The following is a 27,624-nucleotide window of genomic DNA, read 5'->3' on the forward strand; positions in this document are numbered from 1 at the left end:
AAAAAGAAAAAAAAAAGTCAGCAGCAGCAGCAGCGAAGACTTTCACTCGATCAGCAGCAGCGAAGACTTTCACACGATCAGCAGCCAAACACTGGACATCTGCTTTTACCATGAACACTAGAGCACTGTCTTCTACTGTAGCAGCTATGGAGAACAGCTCAACAGGTGAATATATCTCAGATTCATATTTTCACACATTAAAAACAAGAAATATTTAGTCATATGAGGATCATGTTACATTGGGAAGAAGAAAACACCAAACTTGGTCAAAGTATTTAGTTGACAAGCTCACAAACTACATCTTAGTATATAGGTTTTATTTCACAATGCAAAAAAGGGTGAAAAAATTACAATATAAAAATTAAAAAATTTTAAAAATATTTGAATATCTGAAATATAGTTACATTTATAATGAAACAATGTCAAATACACGTTCAAATGACAAAGCAAAACTAATACCCAGATATAATTATTTTAAAATACGAAATCTGTGATGAATTGGCCTTTTTGTCGTATTGGCTCCTAGCTCTGGTGCAGCACTCTGGGCGGGACTTGCTGGCTATTTGGGAAGAGAGGACTGTTCACCCCAAGTCAGCACCTTGAGTTAGGACTAGGGTGTGTCCTGTAAGGTGGTGGGTGGGACACAGGCCACACCCTAGATTGCCAAAAATCGACGGGACAATTATTTTTTTAAAGATGCTAATATCTGAAATATAGTTACATTTGTAATGAAACAATGTCAAGTACACGTTCAAATGACAAAGCAAAACTAATACCCAGATATAATTATTTTAAAATACGAAATCTGTGATGAATTGGCCTTTTTGTCGTATTGGCTCCTAGCTCTGGTGCAGCACTCTGGGCGGGACTTGCTGGCTATTTGGGAAGAGAGGGCTGTTCACACTGCATGAAAAGTGGGATTTTCGACCCTGTAAACGCCTGTATACTCCCGGAAATCTCCCTAATTTTCGGCAGTTTTTCGACAATTTAGAGGCAGCGAACGTCGCGTTGCAGATCACTGCAAACCAATCATTATTGGTCCCCCTGGCTCATTATAAATGTAAACCCCAATAATAATAATAAATATATAATTTATGTTGTAATAATTTGTTTCATATTAATGTTATTGTGCTATGAAGTATTCATACCATCAAGGAATATATGGGAAAATTATACGGACCGTGCCGTTTATTCAAAGAAGGGGCTTCATTTATAAGCATACAGCTGTTCATTCAAAGAAAGGGCTTCATTTATAAAACACAGCTGTGTATTCAAAGAAAGAGCTTTATTGTTAAACACACAACTATGTACAGTGCAGCAGTAATGTCTCGTAATGTAATGTAAAGTTCGGCGAGCTCCAGGCTGCGAGAGGGCGGTGGCCGCACAATCCATCCAGACACCCCGTCAACAAAGCCGTCTTCCTCGTCAGATATGAGTTCAATGGTCGCGGACTTCCAAATGTCCACCTCATCCAGCACACTCTCGCTTCCAGCAACTGTAATACAATCCATAAGGACAATAAGCAACCTGAAAAATACTCACATTGACAAAAAACGGATCTAATATAATAAATCTTACCCTTTTTCTTTTTGATCGACTCCGAGCTAAACTTCGCAGTTTCCGCCTGCTATGTAAGTTCAGGTTGTTTGTATCTGAAGCTGCGGCGTGTCGATTCATAATACGTCTTACAGGCAGCTGGAAAACAATTACATGAGACTGGTATTAATAAAAACAGTCACGGTAAAATTAAACAAGGAATGAGAAAAACATTAGACGTTTTACTTACACACAATGTCGTCGTGATCAGCGGTTAAATCTGGACTCGCGGAAATCGCTCCAAGCAGATAAGAGCTCACGGCTTCGTTATGAGGCGAGGATAGTCTGTGTAAACAAAATGTACAGTTTTAAGCTCGGATCTATTAACGCATCCATTTCCTTATACAGCTGAATAAAAGCATATTCTTTAAATCGTAATGTTACATTACCCATGCTCTGGTTCATAGCGCCTGCAGTTTGCCTCAGAGTTGTGAAGACGAAGACAGCCTCCTGAAAATGAGTCCAAAAAGTTCGTTGCGTCCATGCAGAGATTGAGTTGAAGACGGTGTCCTGTCATTGTTGATCACGAAAAAGGAAAGCAGCAAAAAACATAAAAAAAAAGTTTAAAGCTCGTCTTCTACGCGTCATGGCCATGACCTCGACCTCGCACCTCATTGGACAAGGGCTCTAATATGGAACGCGCCCGGGGCCAAATCTCTTTACGAAACGCGTGACTTATGATCGTTTCAACCTTCAACACGCCCTGTTTTCCGCTTCAACGCAGCAATTTTTTACGTGTTTCTTTTGTATGTGTAGACACGCACATTCTGGTCGTGTAACAGGCATACACACACAGTCGACGCACAGTTTTAACATGTTAAGAAGACACATTTGAACGTGTTTCTTAACGCGCACATTCTGTACATGTCAAAGTGTAATATTTTTTTTTTTTAAAGCAGACTTACCTTTAGATGTAGCCTAGGCTACATACATATTAATATAAGATATTAATTAATTGCTTAACTGACTACTGTGCTAGAGTAAAGTAGCCTAATGTTACAATGTATATTAAGTAAATGCTTAATATTATACAATTATTATAATTTATCTATATGGGTTATTGTTTGATTTTTAAAGTTAGGCTATATATAATTTCTAAAAGTATAGGCTAATTTTCACAGCACATATTTATAACTGAAAACACACACACACACAACTTTATTCACTTTCACATAATAATGTTTTTGTAATTTGGTGTTTAGTTTGTTGTATAGTTTGTTATACTGTTCTGTCTCTGTTTTGTTTCCAGGAACATCTGATGAGTGCTATAATAAAATGACTTCATTATATTTAAAATATGTTTTGATATTCATTTTATTTATATTATTAATATTTTATTTAACCATAAACGTGTCTTTAGGAAGCCATACGTTATAGAGACAAGAATAACTTTTGCCATTTAAATGCCACATTCATTTACTGAGGACCCATACAGCCAATGATCATGTGTGAAAACACTTATACATAAATTGATCACTTAGAAATCAAAACTAAGGTTTGAGAAAGAAAGAATATGCATACAACAAAATATATTGTTTCATAGCAGCTTCAGTAACAAGTTCAAAACAAATTCTGCTGTAAACCGGCTCTAACAAGCCAATATAGTGTCAATATTCAGCTCAAGTGACTTCAGTGTTGATTCAGTTCAGCTGATTTCAGTTCAACTGTAAATTCCTCAGTTGTGCATTGTGTGTAGTTAGATATATGCAAAAACAACATTTTTGGAAATAGTTAAAATAGTTTTGCACAAAGTGTTGCTTTTGCAAGAGTCTGATGTTTTGTGTGTAGAGTTACAAGAAATGGAGCCATATTTTCAGAAATTGTGTGTAAGCAATTAGATAAAACTGTAAATGAATCCAGTTTATTTTAGTTCAGGACTCATAGTCCAGGTGTTAGTAATCTGTGCTTAATCTTTGTTCCAGGCAACAATTTTTTAACTCACGATTAACTAGATTAAGGCCTACTCTTGGCATAATTTAAACCCTGTCCAGGAAACCACCTCTTGAAAATCTGCATTGATAATTCATAAAATGTGGTGTGAGCTCAATTTAAATGACAATTACAGAAAAACACAATCTGACTTAACTATTAACACACAAACTTGTACTTTTCACATTTATGATTAATAGCCATTTAAAAAATCATTCACAGTGCAGGGTGGAAAAATTAATGTTGGTATGTAAACTGTATGCTTTACTTGATTTATTTGTGTGCTTTGGTTCATTGTCTTGTTGCATCACATAACCTCTCTAAAGGTTGAAGACATGAACTGCTGTCCTGTATTTTTTTTACATAACATTGGTTATTGCTAATGACATACAGAGTAATTAATCTACACTGTGAGCCCGGACAAGTTGAATCTACTTAAAAAATTGGAGCAAACTGGTTGCCCTAAACATTTAGTAATGTGAACTAAATCGAGTACATTTAACTTAAATTTAAGTTAACATTTTAACTTAAACTTTAAACTTGTTTTAGTCAAAAAAATTCAGAACCTAGATAAAACTCCCCCTGCTGCTACTCTGATTTGCATTTGTGTAGCTCACAGCATGTTCATTTACATGATAAAGCCTCCCCTAGAATTAAGGGGAGGGGGGGTCATGGGGGGACAACTGCCAAGCAAGGCCCACGTCAATTTCCGACAATTTACGGCAGTTTTCGGTGTTGCCTGCAAATTGCCGTGCACAGTCGTAAACCTGAAGTTTCACGGCAATCTACAGTGCCACATACTGACGAAAATCCCACTTTTCATGCAGTGATTTATAGTGTAAATGTTTGTTTATATATCTCCTTTATCTAACACTCCCTACTCAGGCCATCAGCTCAAAACTAACGACTCCAAGATCTGATTTGTGTCAGATAAAGAAAGCATACAAACTGTGTGGGCCATTTCTCCTGTAGATGGCGCTTGACTTTGGAGATACGAAGTGTACAGGCCTAGAAGAGGTCAAAAAAAGAATAGCAATGCCACATGATGCATGAGTCATTTTGCAGGTGAGCACATTGTTAAAAAGTGTCTACAATTTAAGATATGATTGCATGGGAACACAGTCGTTGTGTTCAGGAATTTCCTGTTGAGGTAAGGAATAACTGACAATGGCCTGTTGAATTTCTGAATAATAATAATGCACTACATATTCCGCTTGTACGACCCCTCATGGTGTTTTCCTCCTTTCATCTCTACAACAGCATAATCATTTGATACAATCGTACTTGTTTGTGTGTTTTGAAACAAAAATAAAGTGTGAGAAATTATTTGTTTCGCAGCAAATCGAGCCAGTTGCATGATCGCGGGCTTTCAGCACCACGTGTGTTGACAGCGACATTGTTAGTTAGTGTAGCAGCGAGCGCACGTTGGAAGAGTTACAGAAGATTGGATTTAAAGCCTTTACAATTAGGAACGATGTATACTCTTATCTGTATGACCATAATTTAGTATTTTTATTTTAAGTAACGTTAGTTTCCGTTGGTATAGAGGAAAGTGATCCCGCGCACGCTCTAGCATTGCTAACTTGACATTGCATCTTGTTTCTTGTCAAAACAAAATATGAAAAAAAAAATCACATCACTGCAATCTCTACACGTGAAGTAAAATAATTTGAAGTTAATTTATTTATTTGACAAGTAATCTTGTATTGCATTGTGATAATGAGTAGTGATGACATAACACACTTTTAATATCTAGGCACTTTGGTGCAACTGACTGACACTATATTCCACAAAACAAAATTATAACAAAAATATGCTGCATAATCTTACAGATGGGCCTAACACAAATCAACTTAGGAAAATTAATCGCCGGTGAACAAAATTTTTGTCTCGTTTCCAGTCCAAATATATAAAAAAATCAAGAAGAATTGTGTAAACAAGCCGAATGATCTGCCAATGGACATAATAATTGGCAGATAATTTTGCTTTCCAGAAAAAAAGAAAAAAAATATCTTATGTTATTTTACTTACCTAGTAAATATATTTAGACTGGAAACAAGACAAAAATACTAAATAAGAAAATCATTTTTGCAGTGTAGCCTGTAGAGTTTCCTTGGTTACCTCTGGCACCAGCGATGCATTTATATATTTATATAGGCATCATATGGAGGTAAGATTAAAAGTAAATGTAATCAAACATTGTGTGATTACATGACGTCAACAAGTGCAGAATTTCCTTGTACGCCGACCTTCAACACGCTTTGCTTGGCTTTAGGGTTCACGGTCGAGCGGTAGAAGCAGGCGGTGAGTAAAACTGCCTCAAATGTCTTTGTGCTGTTGGCTATCGGCGCATAAGTGCACATCAAGTGAACAACATGATCACGTATAGCTAGTTTATCAATGGAGCATGCAATGTATGGTGTGTGTGTAAATACATTTGTTTAGCTGACCACTATAGGTGTAATATTATTATTGTTTTTAGTAATTTACACAAGCCGTTAAGCAAATATATACAGTTACAGTACTTAGCACATAAAGATGTCCTGCTGTAGTCGTTGCTGCTGCTGGATCAGATTCTGGATCATATGTGTATGGTTGAATCTGATTGATAGCCATGGTTTATTTAAGATAATGATTTTTCCACGTTTTCGGAGGACGTCACAGCTCTCAGACGCTCAACGCAATAGCTGCGCACACTCGTGATTCTTTAGCTCCGCCCACACGACACGCCTCCAGCCGCATTTATTCGGAAAGACTCGGTACAGCGTATCTTTCTTTTATAAATATAATAAAACGAAAGACTTTTCGGAGATGAAGGATGGAATACTACTCTATAGGTACTCAAGATTGACATGAGATTGACAGAAACTGATTGACAGTGATACCCCCCAGTCAAATAATAGGGCACAAAAATATATTTCATGCTTTAGATAAAATATAATAATGTGTACGCTCATGAATTCAATTCAAAAGTAAAACATGTTTAGAAATGACAATGCAATTTTTATTGCATTATTACTATGATTTAATAGATTTTAAATAAATGTAAAAAAATATATTTTTTATAAATGTGTATATACATTTTTTAAAGAAATATTTATTCTGTTTTGATCCAGTTGTGTAGTTATATACAGTTATGCCCTTCTCAATCCAAGCTGTTTAGTTTACTAGTCCCAGCACTGATGAGAAGATTAAATCAATCAGGTCTTGCTCTGTCTTGATCAATATTGTTTGCAAGAACATTTTATCTGGTTCATTTTGACATTCATGAGAGAGGACCAAGCCTGGACTTTATGATTAAAGTATTATGTTGAATGTTTCCCGCCTTCTTCTTCCCTGATCTTTAAACATTGTTACATTGGGGCCAAAATCCAGGAGGAAGGAGGAATGTGCTGTCAAAGCTGCTGCCGTCCGCGCGGAGCGGAGGAGTCGCTGCCGTTTGCCTGAGGCCGGAGCTTGCTGCCGTCCACCATGATGGGGAGGACTCGCTGCCGTCCACCATGATGGGGAAAACTCGCTGCCGTCCACCATGATGGGGAAAACTCGCTGCCGTCCACCATGATGGGGAGGACTCGCTGCCAGCTGTCCGAACCCAGAGACAGCTATTGCTGGTTACCACGTTCGCATGTGTTGTGCAGCCTTCGCTAGAGAGATATGCTGTCGGCTGAAACGGACAACTTTCTCTTGCTCCTGAATCCTCTTCCTCTTCTCTTCCAGAAACTGGGCATGTTTCTGACGCACATGCTGGACTTCCTGTTCCTGCTTTGCCCTCTGTAAGGTGAGCGTTTCCTCCATATCCGCCATTTCACGCTGATGACGCAGACGCGTGTCTGTCCTCCGAGACGACAGGAAGTCGTATCTGCGGCCTTTGGCAACTTCACGGTCAATGCGGTGCTCGGCCACAAGGCTTCTCTGCTCTCTGGCCTTGTCAGATGAATGATGGGCTCTTTCAGTGACTTTAAAGGGGGTGAGGCTGAAGTTGTCATGGCCATGACCAGTGTCAAGCTCAGATGGCACATGGTTGCTGTCCTCTTTCTCGGACTGCTCAGCCTTGCGTTGGACAGCACGGATGGCGTATTCAACTAAAGGCGTTGTCTTCCTCTGAGCGGGTGGATGTAGACACAGTCCTGCATAAAACATCACATTTATTTCATGTTAATATGGTTCTTATGTTAACGTACGTTTACTTCATATTCAAGTGATATGTGTTTGAATTCAATTGTAGCAAACCGGTTTGAGATTGCTGGACTAGCTCACCTCTGCCAATGACAGGAGGAATCTGGACAGACTGCGGTCGGCTGGAGATCGGGGCCTTTTCTCTGACAGTAATGGTGTTCAGGCCAAACAGCTCCTGCTGACGATAAATAAGTAAGGGTTAAACCACGGCTAGCTGTGCATTTAACGATTTTAGTTTATACCACTTATACCATGGCCATTTACCAGCATTGACAACTTAAAGCTGTAATTGATGTTTGCGACGCAATATTTGACCGGAAGGAAAAAACTGATGGTTATTTTCATCAGGTATGTCTTGTTATATCCAGCATTCTGTCCGCTTTGAATCAGACACACTGTTCCGTGGGGGTAAATCTGCATTTTTTGGCTGGGTTCCCCTGCTACAATTCGCATTCCCAAGGCTAAATATCACTTTATTGGGTGATTACTTTATTCACATTAAACCGTATTATTGCACACCTTCCAGCCAGTCAGTGTCTAGTATTCAGACAGACCATGGTATAAGAATAAGAAAACACGTTAGTACTATGATTAACATATAAACGCAGGCTAAATATTAATAATGACCGATGATGAAACACATTGATAGGCTTCTTACCCTCCTCTGAGGCGGTGGTTGTGTCTTCAGTCTTGGCATGTCTGCGGCACACATTTCTGATATAACGTTACAATGGTACGCTGATCCAAAATCCTCCAACCAAGTGAAATCGTATGATCTGAAACCGTACACAGATCAGAAAGCTGTGCAATTCAACGATCTGGAAATGAAAACAGATCAAGACGGATGTAAAAGTTCACAGTGAGCAATGAAAATGCAGGTTGATTTTGATAGGAAACCGTATACTGACACTGAAGTGCATCTGCGAAGGCAATGAGTCAAAGTGAGAAGAACACAGAGCCTCTGGAACCTCCAGTGCTGTGATGTCACCAATAGAATGCATTCCGATGACGTCACACAGCAAACAGCACTTCAGTGCAAGTGAAGGATTATTGTTTTGATTTAAAAACTGAAGTGACTTGTGTTTATATCAGGCCGTGGGCCGGACCACATGTTGTGTTTATATGGTTTCCACAAGAAGTCCATGAGAGGATTGTAGATTAGGATCCCTTCCCGGGATGCTTTGCGGTAGGGCTGTCACGATATTAGATTTTTCACACCACGGTTATTGTGGAGGGGAAAAAAATCATGATATCGATATATTGTGATATCTATAGAAACCCTGGGGGAAATTTTTACTTTGTTTATTTAGTTTTTCTTTTTTACCCAAAAAACATATTTGGATACTGATAAACACAGGGTAATACTGTTACTGATACATCTTCTTTGAAGCTCCCTATGAAATAACAAGAGTAAATATTAACATAAATGTTATTGGCCATGACTAGATTTTTTAATCTCATAAATTGTTGTTTTAATAAATTGGTTCAATAAATCATAAATTATGGTTTAATAAATCATAACTTGTGGTTTAAAAAGAGCAGGGATTCACTTGCTCAAGAAACACAAGCTGATCTTTCAGCTCTGCAACTATTAACAAAAAGTGTCACTCCAAGATTCTTAACTTTAACACGCTGCAAAAAAGGGGCGTTTTGAGGTTTGAAATCCACCACTCACAATAGATGTGGTGACGCAATGGAGGTGCAACCAATAAGGTAACACTATAAAAAACAATCCTAATTTTACAGAAAAAACTTCCGTTTTTTACAGTATTTTCTTGTAATTTTGAATTATGTTTAAAACGATGTAAAATTACAAACAATATCTAAATAAACAACTTGACTGTTATTTTAAGGATTATATCATTAATGACAAATTACAGTAATTCTCATTTTTTTATACAGGAACATCACTGTTATTTTTCTGTTTTCATAAATAACATACAAATTCATGTAAAATTACAAACAATATCTGTAAATTAACAACTTGACTATTATTTTATCATTAATGACAAATTACAGTAGCCTAATTCTCATTTTTTTATACAGGGAAATTACCCTATTATTTATACAGTATTTTTCTGTTTTCATAAATTACTTACAAATTCATGTAAAATTACAAACAATGTCTGTAAATTAAGAACTTGACCTTTATTTTATCATTAATGACAAATTAGAGTAATTCTTTTTTTTATACATGAAAATCACTGTATTATTTATACAGTATCTATACAAACAATATCTGTAAATAAACAACTTGACTGTTATTTTAAGGATTATATTATTAATGACAAATTACAGTAATTCTCATTTTTTATACAGGAACATTTTTTTTCTGTTTTCATAAATTACATACAAATGTATGTAAAATGACAGAAATAATCTGTAATAAAATATTTAGCTCATTGTATTAAAGGTTTATGTCCATACTAACAATTTAACATTATTCTTTGTAATTCTAAAGTAAATCTTATTAGTTTTATATTTACACTGTAAAAAATAAAAACCTAAAAAAAAGGTCAAATGACTGGCAGCTATGGCTGCAAAACAAAAACCGTAAAATTAAAGTAAAATATCTTAAGTCAAATAAAGTTCAAAACCTTCACAGAAATTTACATTAAAAGTTTTAGAGAAAACACTGTTAGTTTACAGATTTTTCCTTATTTAAATCAAGATATTTTACTTTAATTTTCTCAGTGTAGGTGTATTTTTACATTCAAACTGTAATTCTGGATACATAAAGCAAACTAAATATCAAACAATAATTGTTTTTAAAGAGTACAAATCTGCACTGCTCTCCAGGTTGAAACTTCCAGGCCTCTGCCCACACCACAAAACACCATTTGACCAATTAATTAAATATAACAGCAAATAAAAATAAATATACACATTTTCTAACTGCAGTTTAAAACAAGTTTTTTTCTATGGTTGCAAGGCTATGCTGTCTCTCCGTGTTCTTTTGAGCGTGATTGGTCAATCTGAACGTCATCCAGAAATCTGGCCAATGACAGTGCGCGCCTTCAGTTTGAATTTACACCCGTTGTCGTTGGAGTGGCTCGCGGGGAGATGCGGCGCGGCTTCTAATCTGCAACAGGACTGCTTCGTCGGTCCATTAATGGCATTGCATGGATCATTTTACATCTGTTAAAATCTTATTTTGGACGAATTTTGATTGTGGGATGTCGACTGAGAACGAAAAAACATGAATACGAACAGACTAAGTTACCAATGGCAGACGGCAGAAGGTAACGTAAATCCCTTTATATTTTTTCTACTGCTCATCAAGATATAACGTTAGTGCATTAAAGTCATATGCTAATCGTGATTAACTTACATATTCTGTGTTTTGTTGTGTTGTAATACTGTTAAGCTAGGGCTGGGTGTTATGACGATCATAGTTATGACTATTGTTAGCGAATTTGCAGTAAACGTTAACATTACATTTTTATATCGCGGAATGTGAATATAGCGTATATAACGCAGCACTGACTGTACTAAAAGTTTTTGACATTTTGACAAAGAAACATGCATGAATGTAGAATAATGAGTGGGACATGCATGTGTTAAAATAAGCCTCTCCCAGACAGCAGGCAATCCCGAAATCAATGATCTTTCTGTAAAATGCGCACAGTTATCTCAGAAACCCTGTCATGTGAGGTATTCACTTGATTTAAACAGTCAGTTATGTCTTAAGTTAAACAGTTCAAGTTAACCTGGGGAAACCCGGATGTGTGTCATTCTGTGCATCCGTTCATAAAGGGGCAGCAGATTAATAAACTGCTGTCTGTCATAATTTAAATCAAACAACAAAAGAATAGAGAAGACCTTCTGCTTCTTTAAGAATCCATTGATATTAATTCATAGAATATCATACAGTGAAGACTTTTAAAGCAGTATTATTCTGTATAAATAAATATATTGTGATATCGTTATTGTGAAATTAAATTTCTCATGTATGTAGAATAATATTGTCATAATGCCCATCCCTACTGTCAGCTAGTTTTAAGATCAAGCTTGTCATAAATGTAAAGGAGCTTTGGAATGAGTAATCTACGGTGGCCCAGTAGTGCACAACACAACGAAATATAAAAAGCAAACATAAGTTCACAACACAACGAAAAAGCCACAACACAAATAAATCAAGCCACAACACAACGGAAACAAGCCACAACACAACGAAATCAAGCCACAACACAACGGAAATGCTCCCAACCACTCAGGGGCACTCGGAGCGCGGTAAAGTTGCCACTGTTCTATAGAGTCGGCAATCTTACAAAGAAATCAATACCACAATTAGTTTTAACAGTATGTAGGCTAACCATTGTTTATCTATATGAAATATTAATTTAAAATCACCTACATGCATTATAGCTGCATATTTATGCTCGAGAATGCTTTGACCCGATACCACGGCGCTAAGGGAAGTAGGGAACGTCTGCCAATTCCACCAATTGGTTGAAATGTATAATTTGTATGAATTAAAATTACTTTTAACATTTAAAAACAGACATGTTAAAATTCCACAGCTTGATTGTATTGGTAAAATTGACTTAATAATGCACAACACTACATTGGAATTTGAAAATTAAAAAAAACATTTAATTTAATTCATACAAAGTATGTTTCAACTTGGTGGAATTGGCAGACTCTCTCTTAGCGCCGAGGCAGCGGGTCAAAGCGCTCTCGAGTATAAATATGCAGCTATTATGCACGTAAGTGATTTTTAATTGATATTTCATGTCGATATACAACTGCACACTTAAAACTGATCGTAGTGTTTAAATATTTGTAAGATTGGCGAATCTATATAGAACAATGGAAGGAAAACTAACTTTACCGCACTCCGAGAGTCCCCTAGTGGTCGGGAGCTTTTCCGTTGTGTTGTGGCTATTTCGTTGTGTTGTGGACTTTTCGTTGTGTTGTGGATTTTTCGTTGTGTTGTGGCTATTTCGTTGTGTTGTGGACTTTTCGTTGTGTTGTGGATTTTTCGTTGTGTTGTGGCTATTTCGTTGTGTTGTGGACTTTTCGTTGTGTTGTGGATTTTTCGTTGTGTTGTGGCTTGATTTCGTTGTGTTGTGTCTTGATTTCATTGTGTTGTGGTTTCATTCCGTTGTGTTGTGGATTTATTTTGTTGTGTTGTGAACGTATGCTTTTTACATTTCGTTGTGTTGTGCACTACTGGGCCACCGTAGTAATCTGAGATCATGTTCACTCATTCAGCAGAGAGGACAGGAATCCACCATCCTTGGACTCCGAAGAATTATAGGCAAACCAGGATTTTGGCTCTACTGTGAAGTTTTTGTATGGGCTGGTGAGTACGTTTTGCAAGTCCATGTCAGTAAGTTGATAATTAATATTAATGTTTTATCAAACAAATTAATATTTCAAGATTTCATGAGGACTTTAAGAATGTTCACACTTCATATTAACAACCTCTAATTAGAGAAGAGATATTAAACAAACTCATTTTACAAAAAGAATCCCTTAACAACAATTATTTATCACATTTATCACAAGCACTTTTTCGAGGAGCTGATAAAAACATACCTCTCTCCATAACATCCAGCGAAAGAGAGCGTGCGCACGGAAGTTGCATCAGCTTTCCCCTCACACATGCGCATGACGTAACTTACACAATGCTTTCTTAACTTTTTACAATTTTACTAATTAATAAAAACAGTCAAACAAAAACACAAATGCAAATATAAAAATAAAGAGAGGAAAAACACTTTGTAAATTATAAGCATATTATACTTATGATCACATGACTATACCGAAATTAATAGCCTAAAGTTAATTACTCATTTCAAAATAAAGGTTCACAAAATTAATACAGTTAATTATTTCAATAATCTAGTGTAACAACATTCACTCGTTACATCTATATATTAGGGCTGTCAAAATAACGCGTTCATTTCGATTAATTAATCTGAGGAAAAATAACGCGTTAAAAAAAATAACACAGATTAATCCATTCTGTATTGGACTTTGACCCTGAGCTGTAAAATGACGGAGGGAGACGAGAATGCGCTGCCTGAATCATTGATTGGAACATTTACGTAGCCTATTTAAAAACGGCCTGATGGAAGTGCTGATAATAATAAAGTAATCTGCGATGTCCTGCAATGTCCACTATCCTACCCAAGAGCGTGTCATATACACGCCATAAAGTGTGTATCATATGCACGCGAAAAACTGCGTAGCGTAAACATTCCACGACACTGCATTGATACGCATTCTCAACAGGGAGCGCGCACTCTTAAAGGGGCCACACTATATTCCTACTCGTTACAACGTCCATGCATTCAGCAGCCAAAATTAATACCTGTCTGTCATTTATGTTAATCAAACAACTACAGGTGTTAAATAAATGTATACATATTAAATAAATCTACTGTATCTGTATATTTTTTTAAGAAAAGTATTATTGTTTTTGTAATTTGCTTCTTTGTTCTTTTATTTAGCCTATATTCAATTTCTCATATTTTCCATATTGCCCACCCCTTGCCCACCAGCACATACCAGCTGATATACAATGTAGTCTTGATTTGGGTGGTCACTAGGGATGCACCGAAATGAAAATTCTTGGCCGAAACCGAAAAAGAGGAAACAAAGGCCGAAAACCGAAACAATTATTAGTACCATTGCATCTATGACTGTGACTGTGTACTAACTTTACTAAAATCAAGGCATTGCTATTGCATAAATTAATATTAAAGTTTCAAAGAATAAATCAATTACAAATTATGCCAATATTTATTTAGCACATTGCAACAATGCACAGTTTAAAATAAAATTCAAACTAAAATGTTTAACTTGACCCCACTCATGTGTACATTAAATAATAATGTACAGGCCTACAGAAAGGTTTTAAAATTAAATGTTCTCTCATAAAAACAAAGTGCATTTAGGTCTAGTGCATTTAACATTTTTCTCTGTAGGACTACAAGAAAGTGCATTCAGAACAAGTGCAACTGCTTAAAGATAAAACTACTTTCTCTGTTGGCCTTCAACATAATAGTGTATCAAAACAAAGACTGCCATAGCCCATATGTTAACTGTAGAATAGGGATAGCGGTACACAAAACTGACGGTTCGGTACAGCAGTTTTACAAAATGGCTTTTTATTTATTTGTATTGGTTTACTGGGAAAAAAAGTATCTGTCCTTAACCCTCAGAGCCCGACGGCATCGCCCACGACGTCACACGGCACCTCCGATAAATATCTATATTATTTCATGAAACTTTTATCGATTTTCTTACCGTTTTTTCCAGCAGAAAGCTAACGAGCTAGCCATCACGGGGGTGTCTTTGGTGTCTTTGTAGCCTTTACAGAAGGTTTTCTATCCAGCCTGGAACATGTGCATCTTTTTGGAGTTGTTCAGCAATAAATCAAAACGCTTACATCCAAGATATATCCACTTGATGTCCATAATTTATAAATTTTCCGTCATTTTTGCCGCTAGCGCGATGCTAGCTGCCATTTTGGATGAGGGTTTGACCAATGACAGGCTGATCCGTCATCCACGTTGGTGTGCGTCATTACGCATGAACCACAGCTCTGTTATTGTGAAGAGAGAGACGCACGGCTAGTATTGAGGAGAGAGAGAGAGAGAGACGCGCTGCAGTTTTGTGGAGAAAGTTTGAGGAAAAAGTTTGAGAAGAAAGTTTGAGGAGAAGTTCCTGATAGGAACTGTTTTGAGGCTTGGCACCAGTAAATATCCAAAATCCAAAGAGGCCAAAAGCGCCTGGACTTTTTTTGGAAAAATGTAAATAGTTTTGGTTCTGTATAAGTTATCATGTTTATTCCTGAGTTCCAGGACTCCAAAGACTTGAACAAACTGTTTTCCAGAGGAAATATGCTTAGCTTTTATTTATTTGTGTGTGTTTTCAATAAATATTTGAGTGATTAAATTTCCGTTTTATGTTTTCATTTGTCTTTATGGTCCCATAACTTATTTTACATTCAGGTGACATCAATGCAACACAAATATACTGACAGTGCAACTTGTCTTGAAAAAAAAGAGGTGTGTCAATTGTCTGTGCACAACAGGGTTGATGTTTTACAAGCTTTTTTAGTAAATAACACAAGAGCAGCAACAGACACACGCTTCGGCCTAAAATGCTCAGATCACGAAATCACACAGCCAGTTACCAACACACTAGTTACCAACACACTACAACTTGAGGGTGAGGAAATGATGACAGAATTTTCATTTTTGGGTGAACTGTCCCTTTAAGCAGTCATTCTAAACCAGTAATCACTTTTTTGAATTTCAAAAATGTTTATTTTTTTTTATTAATTTAATTAAATTATGACTATATTATCATGTAATTATTTGTCCCCTTTTTATCTAAATATTTTTTAAATGTCATAAACTTTATATGACAGGATTATTTATTATGTATGATTAATATAGCCTAGCTAAATTATAAATTAATAATAACATTTATTAGGCTATAATCTATTAATTACCCTGTCTAAAAAAATTAATAATTCTGTCTGCCAAGCTCTGATAATGTATGGAATATTATATTATATATTATCCATTAAAAAAAACTATAGGCCTATACCTTTAGAAGCACAGATGTGTGTGTCACATAGACCGGTCTGTCAGCGCTGCTGCTTTAAAGGGTTAGTTCACCCAAAAATGAAAATTCTGTCATTAATTACTCACCCTCATGTCGTTCGACACCCGTAAGACCTCCGTTCATCTTCAGAACACAAATGAAGATATTTTAGTGTAAAGCTGATGGCTGAGAAAGGCTTCAGATAGGCCTCCATTGGCATTCAGTACATTCACACTCACAAGACCCATAAAAGGCACTTAAAACGTCGTTACAAAGTCCATCTCACCACAGTGACTCTACAATAATTTTACGATGCGACGACAATAGTTTTTGTGCGCAAAAAAAATCTAAATAACACCTTCATCCAGCTTGTTATTGTCTTTCGTGTGTGCCTCCACGACGCATGCGCGAGAATATGACGTAGCGCCAGCGTTCGGGAATCCATGAAATGCGCACTTTAGCCCGATTTGAGCACTACGCCGAGACCTAAAACACGATCAATGTAGAATTCAACAGCTTAGATACACGCCAGTGATGCGCGGGTCAGTGTTTAAACAACCCGCACCCGACCGACGTTTTCAACTAACCCGCCCGCAACTCGGACCGCAAAAAAAAAAGAAGAAAATATTGTACCCGACCCGCTTCCTGACCCGCATTTTTTAAAAGTAGTAAATGTTCATCGTAGCGTCATTGGGCCTTTGAGAAAATGTTTCAGGCCCTGACGCGGTGTCGCTCAGAGGTGCAGCGGCGAGAGCAGGCAGTTCTTGAGGCGGCCCATCATTTTCCATTTCAGCTGTCTAGATGCATATTATTGATGAACACGATGTTTATGTTTCGACACGGCTTGAAGAATTAATCAGCAAGCCCTTAGGAGCGCAAACTGTTCTTTTTCTGAATGCTGTATGATATAGCCTAGTGTTATGTAAAACAGGCTTGATTTATTCATTTATTTAGTTTCATTTTCTTAACAATTAAGATGCTGCATGTGTTTATCCAGTCTAATCGAAGTGTGCGTCTCTCCCCCGACTTTCCCAGCAAAAATCCCTTCTCAGAAAATACATAAAACTGACTTTTCGGAGCTATGCGTTTAAAAGTAGCCTATTAAAATGGTACAATGGCATTGCTCAGTTCAACGTTTTGGGAAATAGGGCATTTTTGTCCCGCGTCAGCATTTATTCAAAAGTTAACGCTCAACATTCAAAAGGTAAATAAGGAATTATTGACGACCCGACCGACCGTGACCCGAATATCATTAAAAATATTTTTGGATGACTCGTAACCGCGGGTAACCGCGGGTGACCGCAGGCACCCGCTCATTTTGGATCAACCCGCGCATCACTGATACACGCGTCTTCCTCTGCTTGAAAACAAATCGCTTCTGGGTCATGTGTCCGAACGCCGGATCTGCGTCATATTCTCGCGCATGCGTCGTGGAGGCACACACGGAAGACAAGAACAAGTTGGATAAAGGCGTTATTTAGATTTTTTTTTTGCGCACAAAAACTATTGTCGTCGCATCGTAAAATTATTGTAGAGTCACTGTGGTGAGATGGACTTTGTAACGACGTTTTAAGTGCCTTTTATGGGTCTTGTGAGTGTAAATGTACTGAATACCAATGGAGGCCTATCTGAGGCCTTTCTCAGCCATCAGCTTTCAACTAAAATATCTTCATTTGCGTTCTGAAGATGAACGGAGGTCTTACGGGTGTCGAACGACATGAGGGTGAGTAATTAATGACAGAATTTTCATTTTTGGGTGAACTAACCCTTTAAGTCAGTCAGTCTGAGACACTGAAGTGCTTCTCATAAAGTGTGCAGTTGGCCTGAAGTTCATCATGAGTTACTGGACAGACCCATTGATACCTTTTTGATATTCAGCTCTATATCTGGAGATCTTGCGTTCAAACGGTGGACGCGACGCGAGCTCGACATGTTTTTAAAAAAACGTGCAAGTTTACAGGCACACGCCGCAGCGCATGTTCTCGAGACTCCACCGCTATGGCAACAAAGCCGCTAAAACGCAATCACACACAAATGAGCTCCTGTACTACTTATTGTGAAATTGATTTCTTTATATTTGCTATCAGTATTCTCCACACTGCAAAATCTGTATGTTAATTGAACAATGTGTGGAGTGGACCTATGTAAAATATGGGACAATTTGCATCCCGTATTGGTTTGATACGGGACGCGTCATTTTGCTTGTAAATACGGGACGATTCCGTATTTTACGGGACGGGTGGCAACCCTAGTCTGACCTGCAGCACAAACCATACCGTTAGCATCCTCAATGGAAACCGCCGCCGCCGATTCTCCGTCTTCAAGTTCATCCCCAGGATTTTCTTGTTCATGAGGCTCTGTGACGACGAGTGTGGTGTCTGCACCTTCACAGTCTCGTTTCTCGTTTCAGGATGTGACTCAGAACGTGGACGTTTAGGGAGCAAAAAACGATCCATTTTGGTGTAACGTTATTTTACTTTGCTAAAACTCGCTATCAAAAACAAGCTGAAATGAGTTAAGGTCAGAGGTTCGCGGGTGCCGAGCCCATTGGCCAAAGAAGATCACCTGTTTGGGCCTCATGTTATTTTAGACTAAAATATATATAATTTTAAATTATTATTTAATTCCTATTTTAAAAACATGAAAAAGAATATTCAAACATGACATTTAAAATATAAATATAAAAAAATTACAGACATTTCTTGGGGGTGCTGGGCAGGTGCTATGGCTATTATAGGGGGAGCTGCAGCACCTCTAAATGAGAGTTAAAGGCCTTCTGAAACTATGTTTTTTTGTATGGAAAAATATCCATATTTATCATGTTATAAAGTATAATATCTAGCTTCCGCCAGACTGCCTTCTGTTCAACTTGTGAACGAAGCGTAACTGAAACAATGTAGCTTAAGCATTTTGAACTGCAAGAGGGGTTACACAAGTTGACTATGGAAGGTGGTCTGGCAGAGGCTAGATATTTTACAAAAAGTTTTAAATTTAGATATTTTTCTTATTAACATTTACATTGTCAATGCTGAATCCAGTACAACAAAAGATCTTATGACTGTTCTTAACACTTTTGATTTGACACATGCACATAGACTCTAGATTTACTCATCAGTAAGGGTCTAAACATTTCATCGATAGTTATTAAGGATGTGGCGCTGTCTGATCATTTCTGTATTTTCTTTGATATATCAATCTCTCCTTCCATTGAAACTAGATCTGTCTCTGTCAAAAAGAGATGCTTAAATGAGAACACTAGTGTGCTGTTTATGAAGGCTATATCTCTAACACCAAGCATATCTGCAGACTCTGTTGATTTTCTCTTTGACTCTTTTAACTCAAAAGTTAAGAGTGTAATTGATGATATTGCTCCTGTAAAAGTCAGAAAAAAGAGTGGCAAACAAAAAGCACCTTGGAGAAACTCAACAGCAGTGCAATTAATGAAAAGACAATGCAGGAAATCTGAACGCATGTGGCGAAAGACAAAACTTGTAGTCCATTACAACATCTATAAAAACAGTCTTCGTGCTTTCAGTCTGGAACTAGGCAAATCTAGACAGACCTTCTTCTCATATATTATAAACAGAAACATAAACAACACGTGCACTCTTTTGCTACTGTAGAGAGACTAACAAACCCCCCGAGTCACATTCCCAATGAAATGCTCTCAGACAGCAAATGTAGTGAGTTTGCTTCCTTCTTCTCTGAGAAAATCAATAATATCACAAATGCGATCAGCACATCCTTGAGTTGCTCTGGGGTGAGTCAGATCAGACCACAACCTCAGAAAGTTACTATGACTGATTTCGAAGCAATTGATGGTAAAATTTTAGAAGAAACAGTACAGCACCTTAAAACATCAACCTGCGCTCTTGACACACTTCCCACTTCTTTTTTCAAAAGTGTGTTTAACTGTTGAGAAGCAGATCTCCTAGAAGTGGTAAACGCCTCACTTCTTTCTGGGACTTTTCCAAACTCCCTTAAAACTGCAGTAGTTAAGCCTCTCCTGAAAAAGAGAAACCTGGATAACACTATATTAAGCAACTACAGACCAATCTCAAATCTCTTTCATAGGCAAGATCATTGAAAAAGTTGTTTTCAGTCAGCTGAACAAATTCTTGAGCTCAAACGGATACTTTGACAATTTTAAATCTGGTTTCCGACCGCATTGCAGCACAGAGACAGCGCTCATTAAGATAATAAATGATATTCGCCTCAATACAGATACAGGCAAAACATCAATTCTGGTACTACTGGACCTCAGTGCTGCATTCGACACTGTTGACCACAACATACTTCTTGACAGGCTAGAAATTTGGGTTGGGCTTTCTGGAAATAGTCCTCAAATGGTTCAGGTCATACTTAGAAGGGAGACGTTATTATGTGAGTATAGGTGATGTAAGAGTGGACTCCTGCAGATGGTTCAATCTGCAGGGTTGCCAGAAGACTAAAGAAACGTTATCAGAAAGATGGAAGAAAACTGTACATTTCTCGTCTATTTCCACCCACTGCAACTCCTACCAACGACGGAGATAAGCGCAGTTACAATAGCAAAATATGTGGGAGAGCGTTGCTATAAGGTGACTATATTGTATTGCAATAGGGAGCACTTGAAAGTCAATACCAAATCAAAACTAGTTAGCACAGTATTCGTAATAGAAAGGATTTAATGACAAAATCTGGTTATGGTTACACTTAAAATAGTTTCAAAATGGATGTATGAGATGATAAACGTATACCATTAATTGTACACAGCATGAATAAAATGTTACCTGAGGGATAGAAAGAGAGAGAGAGAGAGAGAGAGAGAGAGAGTGGGGGAGTGAGAGAGAGAGATGAAGGGAGCAAAGAAGAGAAGCCCCAATGACCTCAAGAGCCAGAGAGTAAGAGAGAGAGAGAGAGCAACAGTTCCAATCTTCTTTTATCTATTCCTTGACCATGTGACTGAAACCAAATGTATTCATTTAAAATGACCAATCAGACCAAACTTCCCCACTGTAAAGGTGTGGCACCCATTTGGCATACAGGCCTTTCTTTTGTCTTCCAGATGGCCCTTCTGATAAGGAAATGGGGGTTGACAACAGTAAAGCAAATTTCTTTATTGGATTTCAAATATCAAATATCTTTCATTATTTTCAATTCCTTCAGTCCCCCCTTGGCACATTTGACCACGTTCATAAAGTGTCCAGAGGTGACACAGTCCACAAAGACATTCTTTCAGTTGTGTGTATGTCATCTTCAGGCTTGTCGTCCAGGCATGTTGTAAAAGAAGTTTGTCAGTCTTCAGTCTTTGTTCTCCTTGCAGCCCTGCATGAGAACTTCATCAAATGGTGTTGCCCCTATCATTGATATGCAAAACGTCCATTGAATACTTCACACCTCAAGAACAGTCACTGACGATGAGAACACACGCTTGTCTCTCTTTCTGAGGCAGAACACAGGAAGTGAACTCGAGCAGCAGGAATCCTGTAACATACAGCCCAACAAACATCAAAATAGCATACATGGCATTTGCATTGGTCAGAAGTTTGATATGGTCAGATTAAAATAGTCTCTGGCAATAAGCCTTTAAATCGATGTACTTAATAAAGTGGTCAAGGTTTAGAATAAAAGAAGATCTCACAAGCTCTTACATTATTTCTAGAAACATCTAAATAAACTGCATATGGTGTAACCAAATACATAAATTCAATTGAATATATGTCCAAAACCATTGTTACATTGTAAAATGGACAAAATATGAAGACTCAAATTCAAAAAAGTTCAAAAACAAATGCATTATTACAATACAATGATAAAATAATATTTTTCACTAGGTAAGGATGATTTTGATATTTAAGTTGTTCTCTCACTCCATATCGATCTTCTGTTGCCAATAATCTGGGTTTTACACTGGATAGTGGCCTAAAACTGAACAAACAAATCTGTTGTCAGTTCCAGCTTTTACCATCTTCGAAGACTTGCAAAAGTTAAACCCGTCCTAAGTAGGAAGAGTTTTGAGATTGTAATTCATGCTTTTATTTCATCGCGGCTTGATTACTGTAATTCGCTGTATCAAGGGCTGCCAGTCTCATCTATTCATAGACTTCAATTGGTCCAAAATGCAGCCACCCGTTTGCTCACAGGCAGTCGCACGTGGGACCACATCACACCTGCACTGACTACCTGTAACGGACTGCTCTAAGACAGAAGGTAGAGGATCCAAACGCAGATTTATTTTAGAATAATCCACAAATGTAGTCAAAAACAGACAAGAGGTCATAACAGGTAATCAGTCCAATCAGGCAAACAAAACAGGAGAGACAGGCAAAAGGCTAATCCACGGAACGGGCAAGTAATCCAAGACCTGAAGACAAAACAAGACTTTGCAATGAATGACTGAGATAACCAGGTTTATATAGGGTGAGGTAAACAGGGTAATGAGACACAGGTTTATGTAATAAGGCATGATGAGTCCAGGCAGATGTGGCTCAGGCAGCCAAGGCGGAGCAGACGACCACCACAGCAGCGCAGACGAGGTTGAAGACCCCCACGGCGGAGCAGACGACCACCACAGCAGCGCAGACGAGGTTGAAGACCCCACGGCGGAGCAGACGACCACCACAGCAGTGCAGATGAGGTTGAAGACCCCCACGGCGGAGCAGATGACCACACGACCATCACAGCAGTGCAGATGAGGTTGAAGACCCCCACGGCAAAGCAGACGACCACCACAGCAGCGCAGAAGAGGTTGAAGACCCCCACGGTGGAGCAGACGACCACCACAGCAGCGCAGACGAGGTTTAAGACCCCCACGGTGGAGCAGACGACCACACGACCACTACAGCAGCGCAGACGAGGTTGAAGACCCCCACGGCGGAGCAGATGACCACACGACCACTACAGCAGCGCAGACGAGGTTGAAGACCCCCACGGCGGAGCAGACGACCACCACAGCAGCGCAGAAGAGGTTGAAGACCCCCACGGCGGAGCAGACGATCACACGACCACCACAGCAGCGCATATGAGGTTGAAGACCCCCACGGCGGAGCAGATGACCACCACAGCAGCGCAGACGAGGTTGAAGACCCCCACGACGGAGCAGACGACCACACGACCACTACAGCAGCCCAGATGAGGTTGAAGACCCCCACGGCGGAGCAGACGACCACACGACCACCACAGCAGTGCAGATGAGGTTGAAGACCCCCACGGTGGAGCAGACGACCACACGACCACCACAGCAGCGCAGATGAGGTTGAAGACCCCCACGGCGGAGCAGACGACCACCACAGGAGCGCAGATGAGGTTGAAGACCCCCACGGTGGAGCAGACGACCACACGACCACTACAGCAGCGCAGATGAGGTTGAAGACCCCCACGGCGGAGCAGACGACCACACGACCACCACAGCAGTGCAGATGAGGTTGAAGACCCCCACGGTGGAGCAGACGACCACATGACCACCACAGCAGTGCAGATGAGGTTGAAGACCCCCACGGTGGAGCAGACGACCACACGACCACTACAGCAGCGCAGATGAGGTTGAAGACCCCCACGGCGGAGCAGACGACCACATGACCACTACAGCACCGCAGATGAGGTTGAAGACCCCCACGGCGGAGCAGACGACCACCACAGCAGCGCAGATGAGGTTGAAGACCCCCACGGCGGAGCAGATGACCACACGACCACCACAGCAGTGCAGATGAGGTTGAAGACCCCCACGGCAGAGCAGACGACCACCACAGCAGCGCAGATGAGGTTGAAGACCCCCACGGCGGAGCAGATGACCACACGACCACTACAGCACCGCAGATGAGGTTGAAGACCCCCACGGCGGAGCAGACGACCACCACAGCAGCGCAGACGAGGTTGAAGTCCCCCACGGCGGAGCAGATGACCACACGACCACTACAGCAGCGCAGATGAGGTTGAAGACCCCCACGGCGGAGCAGACGACCACCACAGCAGCGCAGACGAGGTTGAAGACCCCCACGGTGGAGCAGACGACCACACGACCACTACAGCAGCGCAGATGAGGTTGAAGACCCCCACGGTGGAGCAGACGACCACCACAGCAGCGCAGATGAGGTTGAAGACCCCCACGGCGGAGCAGATGACCACACCACCACTACAGCAGTGCAGATGAGGTTGAAGACCCCCACGGTGGAGCAGACGACCACACGACCACCACAGCAGCGCATATGAGGTTGAAGACCCCCACGGCGGAGCAGACGACCACCACAGGAGCGCAGATGAGGTTGAAGACCCCCACGGTGGAGCAGACGACCACACGACCACTACAGCAGAGCAGATGAGGTTGAAGACCCCCACGGCGGAGCAGACGACCACACGACCACCACAGCAGTGCAGATGAGGTTGAAGACCCCCACGGTGGAGCAGACGACCACATGACCACCACAGCAGTGCAGATGAGGTTGAAGACCCCCACGGTGGAGCAGACGACCACACGACCACTACAGCAGCGCAGATGAGGTTGAAGACCCCCACGGCGGAGCAGACGACCACCACAGCAGCGCAGACGAGGTTGAAGACCCCCATGGCGGAGCAGACGACCACTACAGCAGCGCAGATGAGGTTGAAGACCCCCACGGCGGAGCAGATGACCACACGACCACTACAGCACCGCAGATGAGGTTGAAGACCCCCACGGCGGAGCAGACGACCACCACAGCAGCGCAGATGAGGTTGAAGACCCCCACGGCGGAGCAAACGACCACCACAGCAGCGCAGATGAGGTTGAAGACCCCCACGGCGGAGCAGATGACCACACGACCACTACAGCACCGCAGATGAGGTTGAAGACCCCCACGGCGGAGCAGACGACCACCACAGCAGCGCAGATGAGGTTGAAGACCCCCACGGCGGAGCAGATGACCACACGACCACTACAGCAGCGCAGATGAGGTTCAGCATATGCTTTGTCACCCCTGCATTGCAGTTTAGATCTGGGTACACGTAGTAGATGACTGGTCTGTGATCTGAGCAATCTGACCGGTTTGTGTTCAGTAAACAACACAGAGAGGTATTGAGGAGCGAGACTGTTTAACGCTTTGTACACAAACAACACAATTTTAAATTCAATACGATACGATACTGAATAGGTAGTATCACAATTCAGACGAGGTTGAAGACCCCCACGACGGAGCAGACGGCCACACGACCACCACAGCAGCGCAGATGAGGTTGAAGACCCCCACGGCGGAGCAGATGACCACACGACCACTACAGCAGCGCAGACGAGGTTGAAGACCCCCACGGCGGAGCAGATGATCACACGACCACCACAGCAGCGCAGACGAGGATGAAGACCCCCACGGCGGAGCAGACGACCACCACAGCAGCGCAGATGAGGTTGAAGACCCCCACGGCGGAGCAGATGACCACACGACTACCACAGCAGCGCAGACGAGGTTGAAGACCCCCACGGCGGAGCAGATGACCACCACAGCAGCGCAGATGAGGTTGAAGACCCCCACGGCGGAGCAGATGACCACACGACTACCACAGCAGCGCAGACGAGGTTGAAGACCCCCACGGCGGAGCAGACGACCACCACAGCAGCGCAGATGAGGTTGAAGACCCCCACGGCGTAGCAGATGACCACACGACCACCACAGCAGCGCAGACGAGGTTGAAGACCCCCACGGCGGAGCAGATGACCACCACAGCAGCGCAGATGAGGTTGAAGACCCCCACGGCGGAGCAAACGACCACCACAGCAGCGCAGAAGAGGTTGAAGACCCCCACGGCGGAGCAGATGACCACACGACCACCACAGCAGTGCAGATGGTCTTGAAGAACCCCATAGCGGAGCAGGCTGAGCAGGAGTCCTCATAATAATTTTTTACAAATTATATGTAAAAAAAGAAGTCAGCTAAATCCTTCAACAGCAGAGCAAATTATATTTTTGATTAAAAATGTTATGTAACAAATTGTGGCTTTATTTATTTTATTAATGTTCCCTTTTCATGACCTAAAAAACTATAGTTATTCACAATGAGGAGGCTACAGGTTACAAAACCAAGATCATGTAGTTGTCAGACAGATGTTCAAATCTTTTTTTTTTTTTTTTACATGGATTGTCAAGGTTCTTTCAGATCAACACATGCAAGTCACCACTACGTGTCGCTGTAGAGACGGGTGTCGGATTGATTCGAAGCTTCAAAACAATATGGCACATTTACTTCAACTGTTTTGAGTGCTTCATGAAGCCTCGGTCTGCCCATCACTAGGTAATCCACGGAACGGGCAAGTAGACCATCCAAGACCAAGAGACATGAACCCAGGGAAAACTGCAGTGTTACACAAAACAAGACTTCACAATGAATGACTGAGATTACCATGTTTATATAGGGTGAGGTAAAACAGGGTAATGAGACACAGGGGCATGTAATAAGACATGATTCCAGGCAGAGAGCATAATGAGAAATGTAGTTTGTGATGGAGTGACAGTCCGGGGCCGAGTGCCCTCTGGTGGTAATCACGGGCACTCACACTGGTGAATTGTGATACTACCTATTCAGTATCGTATCGTATTGAATTTAAAATTGTGTTGTTTGTGTACAAAGCGTTAAACAGTCTCACTCCTCAATACCTCTCTGTGTTGTTTACTGAACACAAACCGGTCAGATTGCTCAGATCACGGACCAGTCATCTACTACGAGTACCCAGATCTAAACTGCAATGCAGGGGTGACAAAGCATATGCTGAACAAATTGCCTTTATCTGTTGAGACAGCGACCACAGTATCTGAGTTTAAAAGTCTTCTGAAAACTCATTTGTACTCTTGTGCATTTAATGTCTTATGATTGTATTTGTTAATGTTGGAGATGAATGAACCTAGATAATTTTGTACAGCACTTTGGTCAACCAAGGTTGTTTTTAATGTGCTTTATAAAAAAAATGTAACTTGAAATTTTAAACTAACAAATTAACAGTCCTCGAAACACTGCTCACCTGTCCTAGCAGAGTTGAGGCGGTTCCGCGTGCTACTTGTAAACAAAGAAGCTGGCGAATAGTGGTATTTCGAATCGGCCGCGACTCTGGAAGACGAAGCTTTTCTTTGAGAAAAGAACAAAGAACAGCACTGAAGTCATTCTTAAAAAAGGAAGATGTGTTCTGAGTTTTGCCGACCGGATACGGCAAAAGTTTAATCTATCAGTTTACCGATTTGAACGTCTGGAGGGTGACGTCACACAAACAAAAAGATAATGTTCAATATCTCAAACACTAAACAGCACAAACGTTCCTTTTTGTGGCAAAAATTGAATCGTTTTGGAGATTATTTTGTTTTATTGGGTGTTAATTTTTCTGAGATCTCTGACGTGATGTACTACCTGACCACTGCAG

The 27,624-nt window shown here is 40.4% G+C and overlaps 1 pseudogene across 1 annotated transcript in view; it reads right to left on the reverse strand.

Moving 5' to 3' along the window:
* The window catches only part of LOC307143792, an 838,852-nt pseudogene that overhangs the window by 482,285 nt on the left and 328,943 nt on the right, over nt 1-27,624 (reverse strand). The gene's annotated exons all lie outside the window — the stretch shown is intronic.

Source organism: Gobio gobio (genome assembly GCF_949357685.1).
Source record: "Gobio gobio genome assembly, chromosome: 1".
Classification (NCBI taxonomy): Eukaryota; Metazoa; Chordata; class Actinopteri; order Cypriniformes; family Gobionidae; genus Gobio; species Gobio gobio.